This window comes from Macaca nemestrina, chromosome 7, assembly GCF_043159975.1.
Source record: "Macaca nemestrina isolate mMacNem1 chromosome 7, mMacNem.hap1, whole genome shotgun sequence".
NCBI classification, from domain to species: domain Eukaryota; kingdom Metazoa; phylum Chordata; class Mammalia; order Primates; family Cercopithecidae; genus Macaca; species Macaca nemestrina.
This window is the reverse complement of record NC_092131.1, coordinates 100292876-100309316: the sequence shown is the minus strand read 5'-3', so window position 1 is coordinate 100309316 and position 16441 is coordinate 100292876. Positions and strand designations below refer to the sequence as shown.

At 42.4% G+C, this 16441-nt stretch overlaps 1 protein-coding gene across 3 annotated transcripts in view; it reads left to right on the top strand.

The window, feature by feature from the left end:
- Nucleotides 1-16441, top strand: part of LOC105479331 (synaptic vesicle glycoprotein 2B) — a 188228-nt gene that overhangs the window by 42044 nt on the left and 129743 nt on the right. The window contains exon 1 of one of the 3 annotated variants that reach the window (XM_024792106.2): nt 10246-10363. The exons of the other annotated variants lie outside the window; for them this stretch is intronic. The gene's annotated coding sequence lies outside the window, so the exon portion shown is untranslated. Of the gene's footprint in view, nt 1-10245; nt 10364-16441 lie in introns of those variants that run through there. 3 annotated transcript variants of the gene reach the window in all.

Here is a 16441-nt window from a genome sequence, read left to right as displayed (position 1 = left end):
TTTTTTTTTTATAGCTTGCAATTTGAATTTTTGCATGCATCTTTCTTTCAATGGTTTCTTAGGTGCAAGTAGCAGAATCTGCTGCTGCTTCTGTGTGAATGAGGCTCCTCTTACTTGTGACAGCACAGCTAGTGGCTGGGAGTTCCAGGGAGGCTGTTTCCCAACGGTTGGTGCTGTCCAGGGATAGACTGGGTGGGTCCACTCTCATGGGAGGTATTAATATTTAAGCAAAGACTGGAGGACGGCTTGGTTGGGGTGTTGCTGTGGGAATTTGGATTTGGATAGGAGGTTCCCACATAGGGCTGCCATAAGAACCACTTGGGGTTTGAAGGCATGTTCAAAATACAGATGCCTGGGTCCTATTAGAGACAATTCAGTATGTCTAGAATGGCTCAGAAGCCTTTCAAATATGTTCCCCAGTTGATTTTCATGCACACCCAGGTCTGGGGACCATTGAAACAGGTTACCATTAACCCTTTTCCTGTTTGCCCCGAGAATACTCGCTGGTGGCGCTTGCAGTGGCAGCATTTACCCTGAGATAACTTTGCCACAAAATATCTCACTTTTATTATTATTATTTTCACATTGCTCTAGTGTATTGACTTTGGAAACAAAAGACATCATTCTATCAACAGCATTCTGTTTTTAGTAGTGCTATTTCCATTTACAAAATATAGTAATTCTCGATCACTGAAAGTGTCAAATCCCAGAAAACGCAGCATTCCTATGTGTGATGTTAACATCATTCTCGAACAGTTGTTGGGTGAAGACCCATTTGATGAATCCGATTGTTCTGAAATAGATGATTCTGATGATTCAGACAATTCTGATGTTTGTTCTGTTTAGAAATAACTCCAAGAACAGTTTTTATATTTTATTTTCACATTGATAATTGGTCAGATTTGCTTCAGCCTCAAAGAGCATGTTAATGCAAAATTAAATGAGCACTGGCAGTGAGTCGCACTATTTTTTTCTAAATGGGTAAAGTTCCCTTCATCACTGGATTCTCTAGAGTCTGTCTTCTATTATGGGCAAGGAGAGTCTTATAGCCTTTAAGACACAATGCTCTATTCATGTAGGCAGTGATAACTGGTCAAACATGATTTCTGTTTCATTCTTGGAGAAAGTAGAATACTGAGCTCCTTTAAAATATTTGGGTTACATATTCTCTTTGTAATGGAAAATGGTATTTACTCTAGTAGTGTTGTTGGTGATGCCACACATATTTTACTTTGAAGAAGCCAGATAGTGTTTATACACCTGCAGAAACTAGCTGGAGGAATCGAGATGAGATTCCTAGCTAATATATATACTTACAAAAAACAGAAGGGTAAACACAGGACTGGAGTGGTTTGAGGAATGGAGCATGCTCAAATATACTTCTCCTTGGTGCGCTCGAAGTAGAAAAAGAAAACTCAAGGGATTTAATAACAAACATATATTTTCTGGGCCTTTGGTAACATGCTGCCCAATATCTCTTCAGCTCTCAGGTTGAAAACATTCATGATTTTTTTTAAAAAAGCGTTTGCTTGTTCTTCCCCAAGTAGATAGATACTGGTAATAAATAATGAAAAAATATTGAATGCCAGGAAAATGACATGCAATTTTTCTTTCTTCCTGCTATAATACTTTCTTAATAATTGATGTGTGCATCTTTTCTAGTGGTGAAAGACCTTTACTTAAAGAGAGAGAGCACACGGACAAAGCTGAGAGACTTGCTGAGTTTGTGGCCAGCTCAGAGGCATTGACCACCAAACCATTTGCATTTCAACAGCAGGACAGCTCTCAGAAGAAGACGCAGGAGAGAGATGCCACGCTTTCTCTACTTCTCTTACCTTATTCCATGGCACTCAGCCTTCTTTGGCAGCCAGCCTATTCCTCATTTTTAAGTAGGAGGACTCTATAATTAACTCCAACCTATTTCTGCTGTGTTAATTAATGTGTGTATACAGAAGGTTGCTGTTTTTCCCTTAAGGTGTGATGAAGAGGACTGTTTTTTTTTTTTTTTTTTTTTTAATGGAAGTCACTTAGAGCTTTTGCAGATGTAGCAATTCACTTTGAATAGCAAGACACAACAAATTCTTTTTTTTTTTTTCTTTTTTTTTTCTTTGATGGAGTCTTGCTCTGTTGCCCAGGCTGGAATGCAGTGGCGCAATCTTGGCTCACTGCAAGCTCCACCTCCCGGGTTCACGCCATTCTCCTGCCTCAGCCTCCCGAGTAGCTGGGACTACAGGCACCCGCCACCACGCCCAGCTAATTTTTTGTACTTTTAGTAGAGACAGGGTTTCACCGTGTTAGCCAGGATAGTCTCCATCTCCTGATCTCACGATCCACCCATGTTGGCCTCCCAAAGTGCTGGGATTATAGGCTAAAGCCACTGCACCCGGCCAACAAATTCTTTTTTTTTTTAATTTAATTTTTATTTTAAGTTCAGGGGTACATGTGCAGGTCTGTTATATAGGTAAACTTGTATCATGAGGATTTGTTGTACAGATTATTTCATCACCCAGGTTATTGAGCCTAGTACCCATTAGTTATTGTTCCTGATCCTTTGCCTCCTCCCACCCTCCACCCTCCAATAGACTCCAGTGTGTGCTGTTCCCCCCACCCATGTGTCCATGTGTTCTCATCAATTAGCTCTCACTTATAAGTGAGAACATGCAATATTTGGTTTTCTATTCCTGAATTCGTTTGCTAAGGATAATGGTTTCCAGCTCTATCCATGTTCCTGAAAAGGATATGACCTCATTCTTTTTTTATGGCTGCATAGTATTCCATGGTATATATGTACCACATTTTCTTTATTAAGTCTACCATTGATGGGCATTTAGGTTGATTCCATGTCTTTGCTATTGTGAATAATGCTGCAACGAACATACATGTGCATGTGTTTTTATAATAGAATGCTTTATATTCCTTTGGGTATATATGCAATAATAAGATTGCTGGGTTGAATGGTATGCCTGTGTTTAGGTCTTTGAGGAATTGTCACACTGTCTTTCACAATGGTTTAACTAATTTACATTCCCGTCAACAGTGTATAAGCATTCCTTTTTCTCTACAACCTCAGCAGCATCTGTTATTTTTTGACTTTTTAGTAATAGCCATTCTGACTGGTATGAGATGATATCTTATTGTGGTTTTGATTTGCATTTCTCTAATGACCAATGATGTTGAGCTTTTTTTCATATGATTGTTGGCTGCATTTATGTCTTCTTTTGAAAAGTGTCTGTTGATGTCCTTTGCCTACTTTTTAATGAGGTCATTTTTTTCTTATAAATTTGTTTAAGTTCCTTATAGATGCTGGATATTAGACCTTAGTCAGAGGCATCGTTTGCAAAAATTTTCTCCCGTTCTGTAGGTTGTCTGTTCACTCCGTTGATAGTTTCCTTTGCTGTACAGAAGCTCTTTAGTTTAATAGGTCCCATTTGTCAACTTTTGCTTTGGTTGCCATTGCTTTTGGTGTCTTCATCATAGAATCTTTGCCATTCCTTTGTCCAGAATGATATTGCCTAGGTTGTCTTCCAGGGTTTTTATAATTTTGGGGTTTACATTTACATCTTTAATACACCTTGAGTTAATTTTTGTATATGGTGTAAGAAAGGGATCCAGTTTCAATCTTCTGCATATGGCTAACCAGTTATCCCAGCACCATTTATTGAATCCATTCCACATTGCTTGTTTTTGTCAGGTTTGTCGAAGATCAGATACTTGTAGGTGTGTGGTCTTATTTCTGGGCTCTCTTTTTGAGCCAGTGCCATGCTGTTTTGGTTACTGTAACCCTGTAGTATAGTTTGAAGTTAGGTAGCATGATGCCTGTGACTTTATTCTTTTTGCTTAGGATTGACTTGGCTATTTAGGCTCTTTTTTTATTCTATATAAATTTAAAAAAAATTCTAGTTTTGTGAAGAATGTCAATAGTAGTTTAATAGGAATAGCATTGAATTTACAAATTGCTTTGGGCAGTATAGCCATTTTAATGATATTGATTTTTCCTGTCCATGAGGATAAAATGTTTTTTCATTTAGGTTTGTGTCATCTCTGATTTCTTTGAGCAGTGTTGGTAGTTTTCCTTGTAGAGATCTTTCACCTCTCTAGTTAGCTATATTCCTAGGTATTTTATTTTTTTGACACAACTAATTCTACTGGGTAAACTCTACCTGGGACTACAGTATAAAAAATCATACAGACTCCCTCTGGGCTCTCTATGGGCATTGGAAAACAGTGAACAAAGTGGAAGGATCCTGTCCAATGACATTAGTCCGACTACGGTCTGAATCTGAACACCACACTATAGTGACTGTGTGATTTTTTGTAAGTCACTTAACCTCTCTGCGTCTTGTTTGCTCATTCATAAATGGTGCACAGAATGCCTCCTTTGATCAAGAGTGACTCATGCAATGTTTATGAAGCTTCTGAGTCATATAACTCAATTCATGAGCCTATACATTGGCTGTAAGTGTTTACCCCATTAGACTAAGATCCTTGAGAGCAGAGACGATGTCTTATTTATGTCTTCAGTGCCTAGTAACAGTAGGAACTCATATTTATTGAAAGACCAAAAAAATGAATTTGTCTTATTTGATTAGTAATCTTTACAACTGTGCAGTGACTCTTGCTGGGGTATAGATAAGTTTTTAGCCCTAAACTCTTCACGTCTGTGTCCCTACAGGAATGTTGACCTTTCTCAACCTGTTGGCAGAGTGTGGTCTTGCCAGTTCACAAAGCCTACCACCTAGAATTACACTATCCCTTCCTGCATGGTCCTTCTGGCCTGGGAGTCCTCTGGAGCTCCCTGAGATGTGGGGTGGATGCAAATCTTTGCAGAGATGCTGGTGACCCAGCTTGCCCAGACGTGCCATGCAGCCACTCCCCTCTTGGGTTGTGTCATGTCAGTGCCAGTGCTATAGACAAGCAGGGCACGAGGGGCAGCAGGTTTTTTTCCTGCTTTCAGAGACCTCTATCCATCCTCTGCTTCTGTGCTCCTTCCCCGGCCCAGGGGAATCTCTTTTTAGTCTGAGTGAGATCAACTTCCCCTTTCTGCTCTTTAAGGCACTCAGTCCATCCCTAGAATCTCTCTTTCCCAAAGGCCATAGGCTTTTGGAACACACAAGCCAGAAACAGTTTCAGGTAATTTATTTTCTGCTCTGCCTAAACCTCTGCTGGATATCAAACATGCAAGACTCATTACTTGCCTGAATCCGGGAAGGGAGAGTTAATATCTTAAAATATTACAAGTCTAGTGCCTAGGAGGAAACAATTAGATATTGGGGACTCGTCTTACCAGGGATGGCAAATGTTACAGGACTTTAGGGGATATTAATTCCTTATGATTGTGAGATGGTGAAACTCCAGGTATCATTGCAGCATTTAAGACAGGAAAAAGGATGGAAGAAACAACAGTTTTCTATTTGTTCCCCACCACACCACCCCCCTCCGTTTTGTTGTCGTTGTTTTTGAGACAGAGTCTTGCTCTGTCACCCAGGCTGGAGTGCAGTGGCGTGATCTCAGCTCACTGTGACTTCTGCCCCCTGGGTTCAAGCAACTCTCCTGCCTCAGCCTTCCAAGTAGCTGGGATTACAGGCATGCGCCACCACGCCTGGCTAATTTTTGTATTTTTAGTAGAGATGGGGTTTCACCATGTTGGTCAGGCTGGTCTCGAACTCCTGATGTCATGATCTGCCTGCCTTGGCCTTCCAAAGTGCTGGGATTACAGGCGTAAGCCAGCGTGCCTGGCTTGTTCCCTTTTAACAAGAAATGAAATAGCATTTTAGAGCCCCTCTGCCTCTCTGAGACTTTAAAAAATGTATCATTGACCAAGATAGGGTCACATAGCACAGGAGGCAGGAAAAGCCAACATTGGGTTTCCAGCCTCAATGTGGGGAGACAGCAAGTGAAAAGCGATGAGGCAAGCTGTTGAGTTAGCCCATCTCAGTCTGGGTTCCCCCAGAAGCAGATCCTGAAACAGGGCTTCAAAAGCAAGTGGTTTGTTTGAGGGTAAAGTAAAGCCTGGTAAAGTCATGAGAAAGTGAGAGGAAAAGGAGAAGCTATGTATATAGTCTCGGTTCCCTGAAGAAACACAGTCAATAGGGAATATTTATATAAAATATACACATATGTAATATATATATAACGAATTGACTCATGTGATTTTGGAGGCTGAGAAATCCCCAAGATCTGCAGTCGGCAAGCTGGAGACCCAGGAGAGATGATGGTGTAAGGTACAGTCCGAGTCCACATCTGAAGGCAGAAGAAGGCTGATGTCCCAGCTCAAAGACAGCCAGGCAGAGAGAATTCTTTCTTACCTAGCCTTTGTTGTATTCAGGCCTTCAATGAACTGGATAAATCCTACCCACATTGGAAGGGAGCCTTCTGCTTTACTCAGTCCACTAATTCAAATATTAATCTCATCCAGAAACACCATCACAGACACATCCAGAATAATATTTAACCCAATGTCTGGGCACCCCATGGACTAATCACATTGACCAGGACAGAGGTCATTTGTCAATTTAGCTACCACCGTGGGCAGCCGGCTCTTAATCCTGGTGGAGTGACTTCAAAATCTAGTGTAAAATATATAGACTGGTGCTATCTCACTTTTACCAGTCATTGGTTGAGGGCTGCTAGGGATTGAAATCCCTGGTACTCTGTCCTGCTCATGACTTGGCAGATGGGCTTTGGCCTGAGGATGCCTTCAGACAAAGCAATGCAGGTGCTGGCCATCGGAAGTCCGGAGGTTGCTCTTTAGTAGTAAGATGAGGGGATATGAGTGGGCACTGATGTTATCAGTGGCCCCAGCTGGCAGGGTCCACCACACAGGGTGTAGTAAAGCACTTGAATGATCAGTAAATGCTTTTTGATTTTTGAAAAATTAAAAGCTGTTGATTGATTCTAAGTCTCAGATGTTTTGAGATGTAGGACTTTCTTTATCTCAGAAGAGAAACTTGTGCTCTTACGACATTTTCTGTGGGGACAACCTACCAAAGAAAGAATGAGGATCTTGTGAGGAGAATCTGAAGTGATTGAACTGTAGACCTTACAATCTGAACCACTGGGAGCCGAGCTCTCAGTCTCTCCATCTTGGACATGGTTTGGCATTTAAAGGGAGGGCAGATCCCACTGTCTTATGTAGCTTTCAAATTCAACCTTGGCCAAGGTGGTGCTATCTGCTGTCCTAATGTGGGAAAACTGAGGCTCAGGGAAGGATTTGCCCAAATTATCCAGCTGCAAACATCAGCGTAGAACCCAGGGAAGCCTGACAATAAAACTGGTAGCTGTTCCATGATACTTGTTGGTTCCCTTCCAAGAAGATGACCTTTCGAATGTGCCATAGAAATAAATAATGGTATAATTATATGCCATTTCTTGTGCTGACTCACTTCCAGGCCAGTGGCAGAAAGTTCTTCTGATGGGAGTATGTAGCGCTGACCCTCTGATATCCTCTCTCTCTCTCTCTCTCTCTTTCTATCTGTCTCTCTTTATTTATTTATTTTTTGACAGAGTCTCTCTCTGTCACCCAGGCTGGAGTGCAATGGCGTGATCTTGGCTCACTGCAACCTCCACCTTCCAGATTCAAGTGATTCTCCTGCCTCAGCCTCCCAAGCAGCTGGGATCACAGGTGCCCACCACCACGCCCAGCCAATTTTTTGTATTTATTTTAGTAGAGATGGTGTTTCGTCATGTCGGCCAGGCTGGTCTCGAACTCCTGACCTCAGGTGATCCACCTGCCTCGGCCTCCCAAAGTGCTGGGATTACAGGCATGAGCCACCACGCCTGGCTTCTGTCTATCTCTCTATCACTCTTTGGTCAGGTGTCTGCAGCTGTTGGTAGGGTTTGGTGTCATGTTCCCAAGTCAATCAAGTCAGCTCATGCTGGGCTGAACCGTACTCTTGAGGTATTGATATTTCCTCCTGAATTATTAACTTTCAGATAGCTGCTAATACCTGTGTTGGAGAAACATAAGTTGCAAATAAAACTTGGCTCTCTTTTGTCCTTCTGTTGTTAAAATTAATACACACATGGATTTGTCTGTGAATGCCCCTCTTCTTCTTTGGACGTGCTGCTGATCCCTAGCTCCTGCTGGGAGGAAGACCAGCTGTCCATGCTTCCGCCCCAGTGTCTGCTTCCATAAGCAGAGGGGTGGGCACAGATTGTAAGGAAACCAATCCCGTCATGTTTTCTGTCCTGGGAATTTAGTTCTGAGGCTCTGAGAGACTGAAATAGTCATACTGTGGCAAATCATGCCACAAAATCATGTCTGAGTCTTAGATGTGGGTGCAGAGGAGCTTGTAGTGAGCAGAGAGCAGGCAGATGTTTGTGGGGAAGCAGAGACAAGAGAACAGATGGCTCTGTGGAGAAGGAGTTTTGAATTCTGCGCCCCCACCCCTCTGCTCCTGGGCTAGACTTTCCTCCCCTTGTCTAGGAGACTCACATGATTATGATGAAAGAAACCCCCTTACACATGTAGCCTGGGAGGGGGCATGGGTTCCTTTTCATCCAGATGGTCCTCAGTCAAGACGATTTAGGTGAGAGCCTGTGGGCTTCAACCATGGAGCTGCCTCACCACGAGCGTGGAGCTCTGCCCTGTGCTGAGACGGAAGACTAACAGTTAAGCACATGTGTGCACATTCAAGCCTGTGTGTCTATTCACAAGACTGATCAGGGCCGAAACTCCTAATTGAAACAAAACAAAAGCACAACCATCTGAAGAGAAAAACCATGTCATTAATGGTTACGCCGAAAAATTGAGTCAAATTACCGGGTGGTTTCCATAGAAAAGTTAAACTGCAGCTTTATAACTTGGCCATAATATCCCTAGGGAGCAAGTTGTGATTTATTTGCTTATTTTGAAACATAAACAGTACCTCCGAAAGCCTGAATAACAAAAGTTGAATATGAACCACTTTAGCCTAATCAGACTGAGACCACTAAGGACAAATCTACAGCCCAAGAAAGTCAGATTTCTTGATCCATTTTCATGATGGAGGCTGCATGCCTGAAGGACCATTGGGCATCTCACCAAACACAGGGAAAGATAGAATTATTCTGCAGTTTTCAAGAAGGCTAAAATTTAGGTAAAATGAAAATAAAGCTTAAAAGCAAAGAAGTGCTGGGTGTAGAGGGGTCTGGACTGTAAATTGAACCCAGGTTCCCATTTCCTTAGAAATGACAAACTTAAGATAAATATGAGTGTTTTCATCAGAAACCCCTTATATGAAGCTTTATATCTGGGCTAGAAATCAGAGCTGCTTCTCTGTGTCAAAGTGACTTAGATCTTCCAGGCAAGAGTGATATGGTTCATTCTTACTCATACAATTTCCAACAGTGAAGTTTCTGATAGTCACTGATTTTAGAGATCAAGGCTTTTCAGGATGCAAGAAAGCAGTAGTTACTCAAAGAAGGTTATTATGTGCCGTGTGTCCTTGGGAGAAATATCATTTCCTGGTATACTTTGCAAGCAGCTGTATCTGTGTCTGTTATCCCTGCCTGGTGAATGTCAGGACAAATATTTATTTTGTCAATCTGAGTTAATTTTTACTCTTTAAAAAAACTTGGAGGCTCTTTGTGGGAGAATGAGTCAATGTTCTTTGTTTTTTCCAGAACTTGTGAATAGATTTTTGTAAAACTTGTGAGAACTCGCAGCTATTCTATATGAACACACATGGCTAATGGTGTTTGGAGGAGCTAGGTGGGACCTGCCAGCTTTGCTGATATCACAGCTGGGATTTCCCAGTCTTGAGAGGTGGCATAACACAGGGCACTGTTCCCACCTTTGAGTCTCTTGGGCTTTACTTGCCTGATCTTTTTCCATATGCGGGAACATGTACTATTATTTACTTAATTTTTAAGAAGTGAATTTACATCTTGTGCTTAAATGGATACATTACAAAGTAAAGCCTTTAATCATTACCATAACAGGAAAAACAGTATTGCTTTCATATATTCAAAGTAACCATAGGAAAGAAATTAAATGATGCCTGATATCACTTCTTGTATCATCTATTGCTTGTCAAATTGTGTGAGACTGAGGCTTGTCTTACCTTTAAAAAAGGGAATGTGGGGTGAGGAAGATATAAGCAAAGATCAGAAAGGAAACAGAAAGGAAAGGCTTTCTCCGTGATTAGAAAGATAAAAGAGTTAAAAGAGGAGACTCATACCATGTATCTTAGTCCATTTTTTACTCCCATAATAAAATACCTGAGACTGGATAATTTACAAACAATGGAAATCTATTTCTCACAGTTCTGGAGGCTGAGAAGTCCATGATCATGGTGCCAGCAGATTCGTGTCTGGAGGGGGAATCTCTGCTTCCTAGTTGGTGCCTTCCAAGATGGTGCTGGGTTCTCACGTGATGGAAATGGTGAGCTCTGCCCTCACATGCAGAAGGGCTAAAGGGATGAATGCTGTGTCCTTTTAGGGTAGAAGAGATGGAGGGATCCGGCAGCTCCCTGAAGCCTCTTTTAAAGAGCATTAATCCCATTCACAAGGTGGAGCCCTCGTGACTTAATTTGTTCACCTCCACCTCTTAATACTATCACCTTAGAGGTTAAGTTCCAACATATCACTTTTGGGGTGACACATACATTCGAACCACAGCACCAGGATTCGCTATTGGACCACCTCACATCATCTCTGGTGCCAACGTGACTATGTGTCCCACCCTTGGGAAACTAGCATTGCATTTTGGGAGCTTTGGCTGCACATTCACAGGCTCAGGATGGAATCAGGTCCCACCATCCGTGACCTTGGGGCAGGCATTTAGCTTCCCCAAAGCTTAATTTCCCCATCCCTCATGGGGATAGTAATTGTTATTACTTCTTATGATTGCTTTGAGGATTTAATGAGCTGATTCATGGAAAACTGTTAGCACTGTATCTGTCGTATATAGTTTTCCACAGCTCTGAGCTAGGATGCTGGGATAAGCTTGTGTCATGCATCTGCCAAGGGCCAGTGCCTGGGTAGGTTTTAGAGGTCACATCTTGGTCACAAAGGATGTCCATCCATATTGACCAGAAGGGGGAAGTCAAGCTGACTGTTGAGGGTCAATTCCTATTGTGTCAAGTGGTAAGAGTCAGGCTGGAGACAAGGGTCAAAGAACTATGTCAGGGCAGGGGCAGGGGCAGGAGACAATAACAGAACATCTGCCAAGAGTCAAGACACAGCCTCTCCGCAAATGTAGGCAGGCCATGCTGAGGTGTGTCTGAGGTTTCCCTTAGTCTCCTGTGGCTTGGGGCAGGGGGGCGGGCATCCCAATTAAGGGAGACACAGCTTCTCTAATCCTAGCTCCCAAGAGACAGTTATAGGGCCCCCGGTCTCATCTCTGGAAAGAGACTATAAAATAATATAAAGAGACTGTTTTGTAAGGGTCTCTTTATATTATTTTATGTTATAAATATTAATTTATATTATATTATATAAATTATATAAATTATATTATAATATAAATTATCTAAATTATATAATTATATATATATAAAAATTAATATTTATAACATAAAATAATATAAAGATACTGTCTTACAGAACAGTTTAGGGTCACTGGTCTCATCTCTGGAAAGAAACTATTTGGGTGTCATGCATTCATCTTTTTGTAGGCCTACTATGTGCTGGATACAGTGCCAGGCACTAGACATGGTAGCACAGAAACATGGTTGGCCAGGAAGGCTTAGGGTCAGGGGTCCAGGAGATACTAAGATTAAGTGACAGAAATTGAGTCTTAGACAGGCAGATTGTGGAAGGAGCAGGGAGGCACACAGGATGGGGAGAAGCCTGGACCCCACTTGGCTGTGTAGCTTCAGGTGTTGGTGTCAGCGTCTGTCCATATCCTCCTGCTGTGGGATGAATGTGACCTTATTTAGGTTTGGGGTTTTTGCAGACGTAATCAAGTTAATTTGAGGTCATAATGGATTACAGTGGGCCCTATTCCAATGACCGGTGTCCTTATAAGAAAAGGAAAATTTGAATACAGCAACACACACAGAGGGAAGATGGCCACGTGATGACAGAAGTAAAGATTGGAACAATGAAGCTGCAAGGTACGGGCTGTCCACAACCAGCAGAAGCTAGGAAGAGGCAAGGCAAGATTGTTCCTTTGGAGGGAGATGGCCCTGCTGACCTCTTGATTTTGACTTCCAGGCTCCAGAAATGTAAATTTCTGTTGTTTTAAGCCACCCAGGTTTGCAATACTCAAGAGCATGGGTCCTTGGGGAGGTGCCTGTGAGCAGGATGGGGGTAAACAAGTGGAGTGAGGTCTCTGCCTTTCTGTGCCCATTACTGATCTTTTGTTAGTGATGAGTGCCTTTCCTCAAATTCCTGAGTATCCCAAAGTACTGTTTCTGGCCCCATCCCTGGGACTCTGATTCTTCCGACTCATGGACAACTCTCCCTCCAGCTCCACCTTTCACTATCCAAGAGAAGCCATAGAAAGTAGAAGGTAGGAGCCTTGGAGCAAAATGGGGAAAGGGAAGGGCATGGTTAAGGTAGGAGGGATAACCTGCAGGGGAGGAAGAAGGTGTAAAGAATGGAATCCTTTTCTGCAGAGTCAAGAGCAGACCACTTGTGTCTCAGGATCCTGTGCCAGTGAGTATTAACTGCAGATGGACATGGTACTGACACACCAGTTCTTTCCCAGTTTAGCCATCTTCTCTACCTGGTCACCAGCAGGTAGCTTTAGACACATTTCTTGCTTAAAGGGCAGATTAAATAATTTTATTCAATGTTTACCTAGATCCTGGGGCAAGAAACCAGCATTCCTTGTATAGATTTTGCTCCCTGGCCTCTTCTGGACCCCAAGATGCAGGAGAGGACTTTCTGCCTCAGTCCATGGATCAGGGCATGTGGCCAGAGGTCTCATGTCTCATGACTGAGTGTTTTATCAGAGACCTGAGGGTCAGGGCTGGGGACTGATATCTCCCTCCACTGCTTGTTGCAGGGGGATGTCTTACTCCCTCACAATAGCCTTTATGAAAAGAAAAAAACCTGGTCAGTCAAATTGCATTTTATCTAAAGAGGAAGCTTAAACTAATCTGAGCCATTTGACAAAACTAGAAGGATCAGACCTCAGGTTTTTGATCTTATGTAGGTGGTCATTGTTCCAGAACATTAAGATAGATAGTCGTCTGGACTCAGTGGAACCTCCTGCATTTTAAGAGTCCCTGAAACCCATGTGGCCACTCTGCAGACTCACATTTACCATAATTCTCAACACTACATTCTCTCTTTCCAAGAAATCGCAGGCCCAGACATTGATATTTTGATGAGCTGATATAGAAATAAATTTCAGGCAGAGGGGTTTTGGTTGGAGAGAAGCAAGAAGGTCAAGCAGAAAACAAGGAATGGAAAAGCGTTTTATGTTCATGTCAGAGGGCCTTCCAGGTCACTCCAGGCTGGAGCTTGAGGAGAAATGTCTCAGAGGGACTTGACTTCAAGGCCCAGGGACTTAAGAGTAGACATTTAGGAAAAGAAATGCCTCAGTAACCTTGAATTCTCTCTGCCAAATTGTAAGGAAAGGGTATAGATAGCCTTCTTTCCTTCCTTCCCTAGACTGGGACAAGAGGCCCAGTGTGACTCTACGGACTTCTTAGAGATGAGTTCTCTTGTGCAGGGCCACTTGATGAACACGTGTACCTCAAAACTAATAAGAGATTTGGGGGATTCCAGTGTCAGAGGGGTGTGACTCAGCCAGCTGAAAACATTTTAAGCATCAGATTCGTGAAAGCTCAGAAAAATCAAGCTGCAGCCTTAAACAAAATGGCAGGTAGGAATCAGGAGCTGAAGCCAAGGGTATGGTAATGGGAGAAAGTCCAGCAGCCTGGGAGCAGGTTAGTGATGGGAAGTTGCACAGGAGAGACCCGTGCTAATAGCTCTAGGCTGTCAGCCTTAATGGCCATTGGCCTGGCTTAAACATACAGGGTCAAGCATTCATCCCTTTCTGGAAATCTCTAGTTGAAAACAAACTCAGACAAATCATTTTCTATCGATTCAGACTGAAAGCCAAAATCCCCAGAGGACTCAATATCACCTGCCTCAAGCACTTCCTGGAAAACCTCCAGGGTGCAATGTCTTTGCAACCCATTGTTCTCAGCCATTAACTTCTCTGACTTATGAACCACATGGAGAACAACCTACCTCCTTTATGTGGACTGCTAATTGCAATTTTTGTTTTTATGTAAAGCGTTGGGACAGATGCTTTATTCAGAAAGTAAAGCCTCAGATAAACAAGTGTGTAGGCACAAGTTCATCACTTGCCACCCAGGGCTCTGTATAGCTGCATTTGACTCCCAGCTGTAGTCAAATTAGGAATTAATTTGTCAGTTAGGAAATGGATAAGGCCCTGTGCATATCAAACACTGAAATCATGGGAGCAGGTTAAAGAGGGGGAAACTGAGCTGGGAAATGCAAAGTAGGATTTGGGAAGGATTTTTACCTTTTTCCCATTTCTACCAGTCAAAGTCTGCAGAACCTTCCAGGAAGCATGTCCTGGAGTGATTGGGAGTCAAATCACTTGGGATGCACAGGGAAGGAATGGTTTCTGTCTTAGATAATCTCTGTGAAGCTCCAAGAAAAAGACATGAAATCAAGGGAGGTGTCCTAGATCAACAGAAGGATGGGTCCAAAAACCCATGGGGGACCCAGCTGCTTTGTTCCTCTTTTTCCTTCTCTTCTCTACCTGCACATCCCCCACAAGAGGAAATGTTAACGTTTCCCTCATTTCTTCCTGGCTGTGGGATAATTTTGGCCAGAGTAGCAATCTTAAAACATAGCCTTCTTTGTGATGCTCTCTTGATAAAAAATAATAAAACAAATGCTTTTGCTGCTTACAATATGTTAGGCACTGTTCTGAGCTCTTTGCACATTCTAAGTCATTTATTTCTCACAACAATGCTGTGATGCAGACGCCATTATCATCCCCATTTTAGAGAGTGAGGGGAGAACTGAGGCATAGGGAGGTTAATTAACTTGTACCAGGTCATAGTGCTAAGTGGCAGAGCCAGGATTTGAACCTAGAATCTAGATCAAGATCCATGCTTTTTTCTCCACTCTGCCTATAGGACAAAGAACAAGTGTGTTAATCTGGCATTCAGTGTCTTCTACCACCTGGGCTCTGTCTACTTTGTCCCCTGTGTATACTTCAAAGTACTCTGTGTGCCTCCCACAAAAGTATTTGCATTGTTTATAAAAGACAAAGAGTGAATATTTTTATTATGCAAAACCTCATAAAAATGACAGGAGGCAAACAATCTAATCTCAAATTAGCCAGGTATCCACGGATGACAATACAAGTGAACAGTAAAATGCAAACATTTTCTTTTTTTTTTTTTTTTTTGAGACAGAGTCTCGCTGTGTCTCCCAGGTTGGAGTGCAGTGGCGTGATCTCGGCTCACTGCAAGCTCCGCCTCCCGGGTTCACGCCATTCTCCCGCCTCAGCCTCCCAAGTAGCTGAGACTACAGGCGCCCGCCACCACGCCCGGCTAGTTTTTTGTATTTTTAGTAGAGACGGGGTTTCACCATGTTAGCCAGGACAGTCTCGATCTCCTGACCTCGTGATCCACCCGCCTCGGCCTCCCAAAGTGCTGGGATTACAGGCTTGAGCCACCGCGCCCAGCCAAAATGCAAACATTTTCTTAGCCACAGAAATGAAGACTTAAACAATGAATTACCTTTTTTGGGCACAATTTCTAGCATTTGATAATACATGCTGTGAAGGTGTGAGGAAATGAGCAGTCTGTTTAGAGGAGTATAAATCAATTCAGTATTTTTGGAGACTGACTGGATAATAATAGCTATTAAAAAGAAAAATGTGTATGTCTTTAGTAAAATAATCCCTCTTCTAGCAATCTTTCTTCCAGAAAATAATACCACAGACACAGTAAGGCAAATGCATAAGGATGTTCGTTGATGGGTTGTTTGACAATAACAAGAAATAGGAGCCGGATGAATTTCTATAAAGAGGAATATGTTTGAATATATTTTGCTACATCAAAATAATAGCAAAAAAATATAATATTATGCAAAAGAAGTAGGAACACTTATTTTCATTGGCTTGGAAAGCTGTATATTATTGTATTAGTTTTTCATGCTTGTGTAACAAGTTACCACAAATTTAGAAACGTAAAATAACACCTAATCATTAGCCCATGTCTCTGTAGCTCAGACATCTGGCATGGCGTGGACTGGATTCTCTGCTCAGGGCATCACCAAGCTAAAACCAAAGCATCAGCTGGACTGAGTTCTTATCTGGAAGCTCTGAGGGAAAAATCAGTTTCCAGTCTCATTCTTCTTGTTGGCAGAATTCAGCTCCTTGTGGTTGGAGGCTGAAGTTCCTGTTTCATTGCTGGTTGTCAATTAGGGACTGCTTTCAGCTCCTCCAGGCTACCTGTATTCCTAGTCACATGTCTACCTCTATCTTTAAGCCAGAATAGTGTGTCAAATCCTTCTT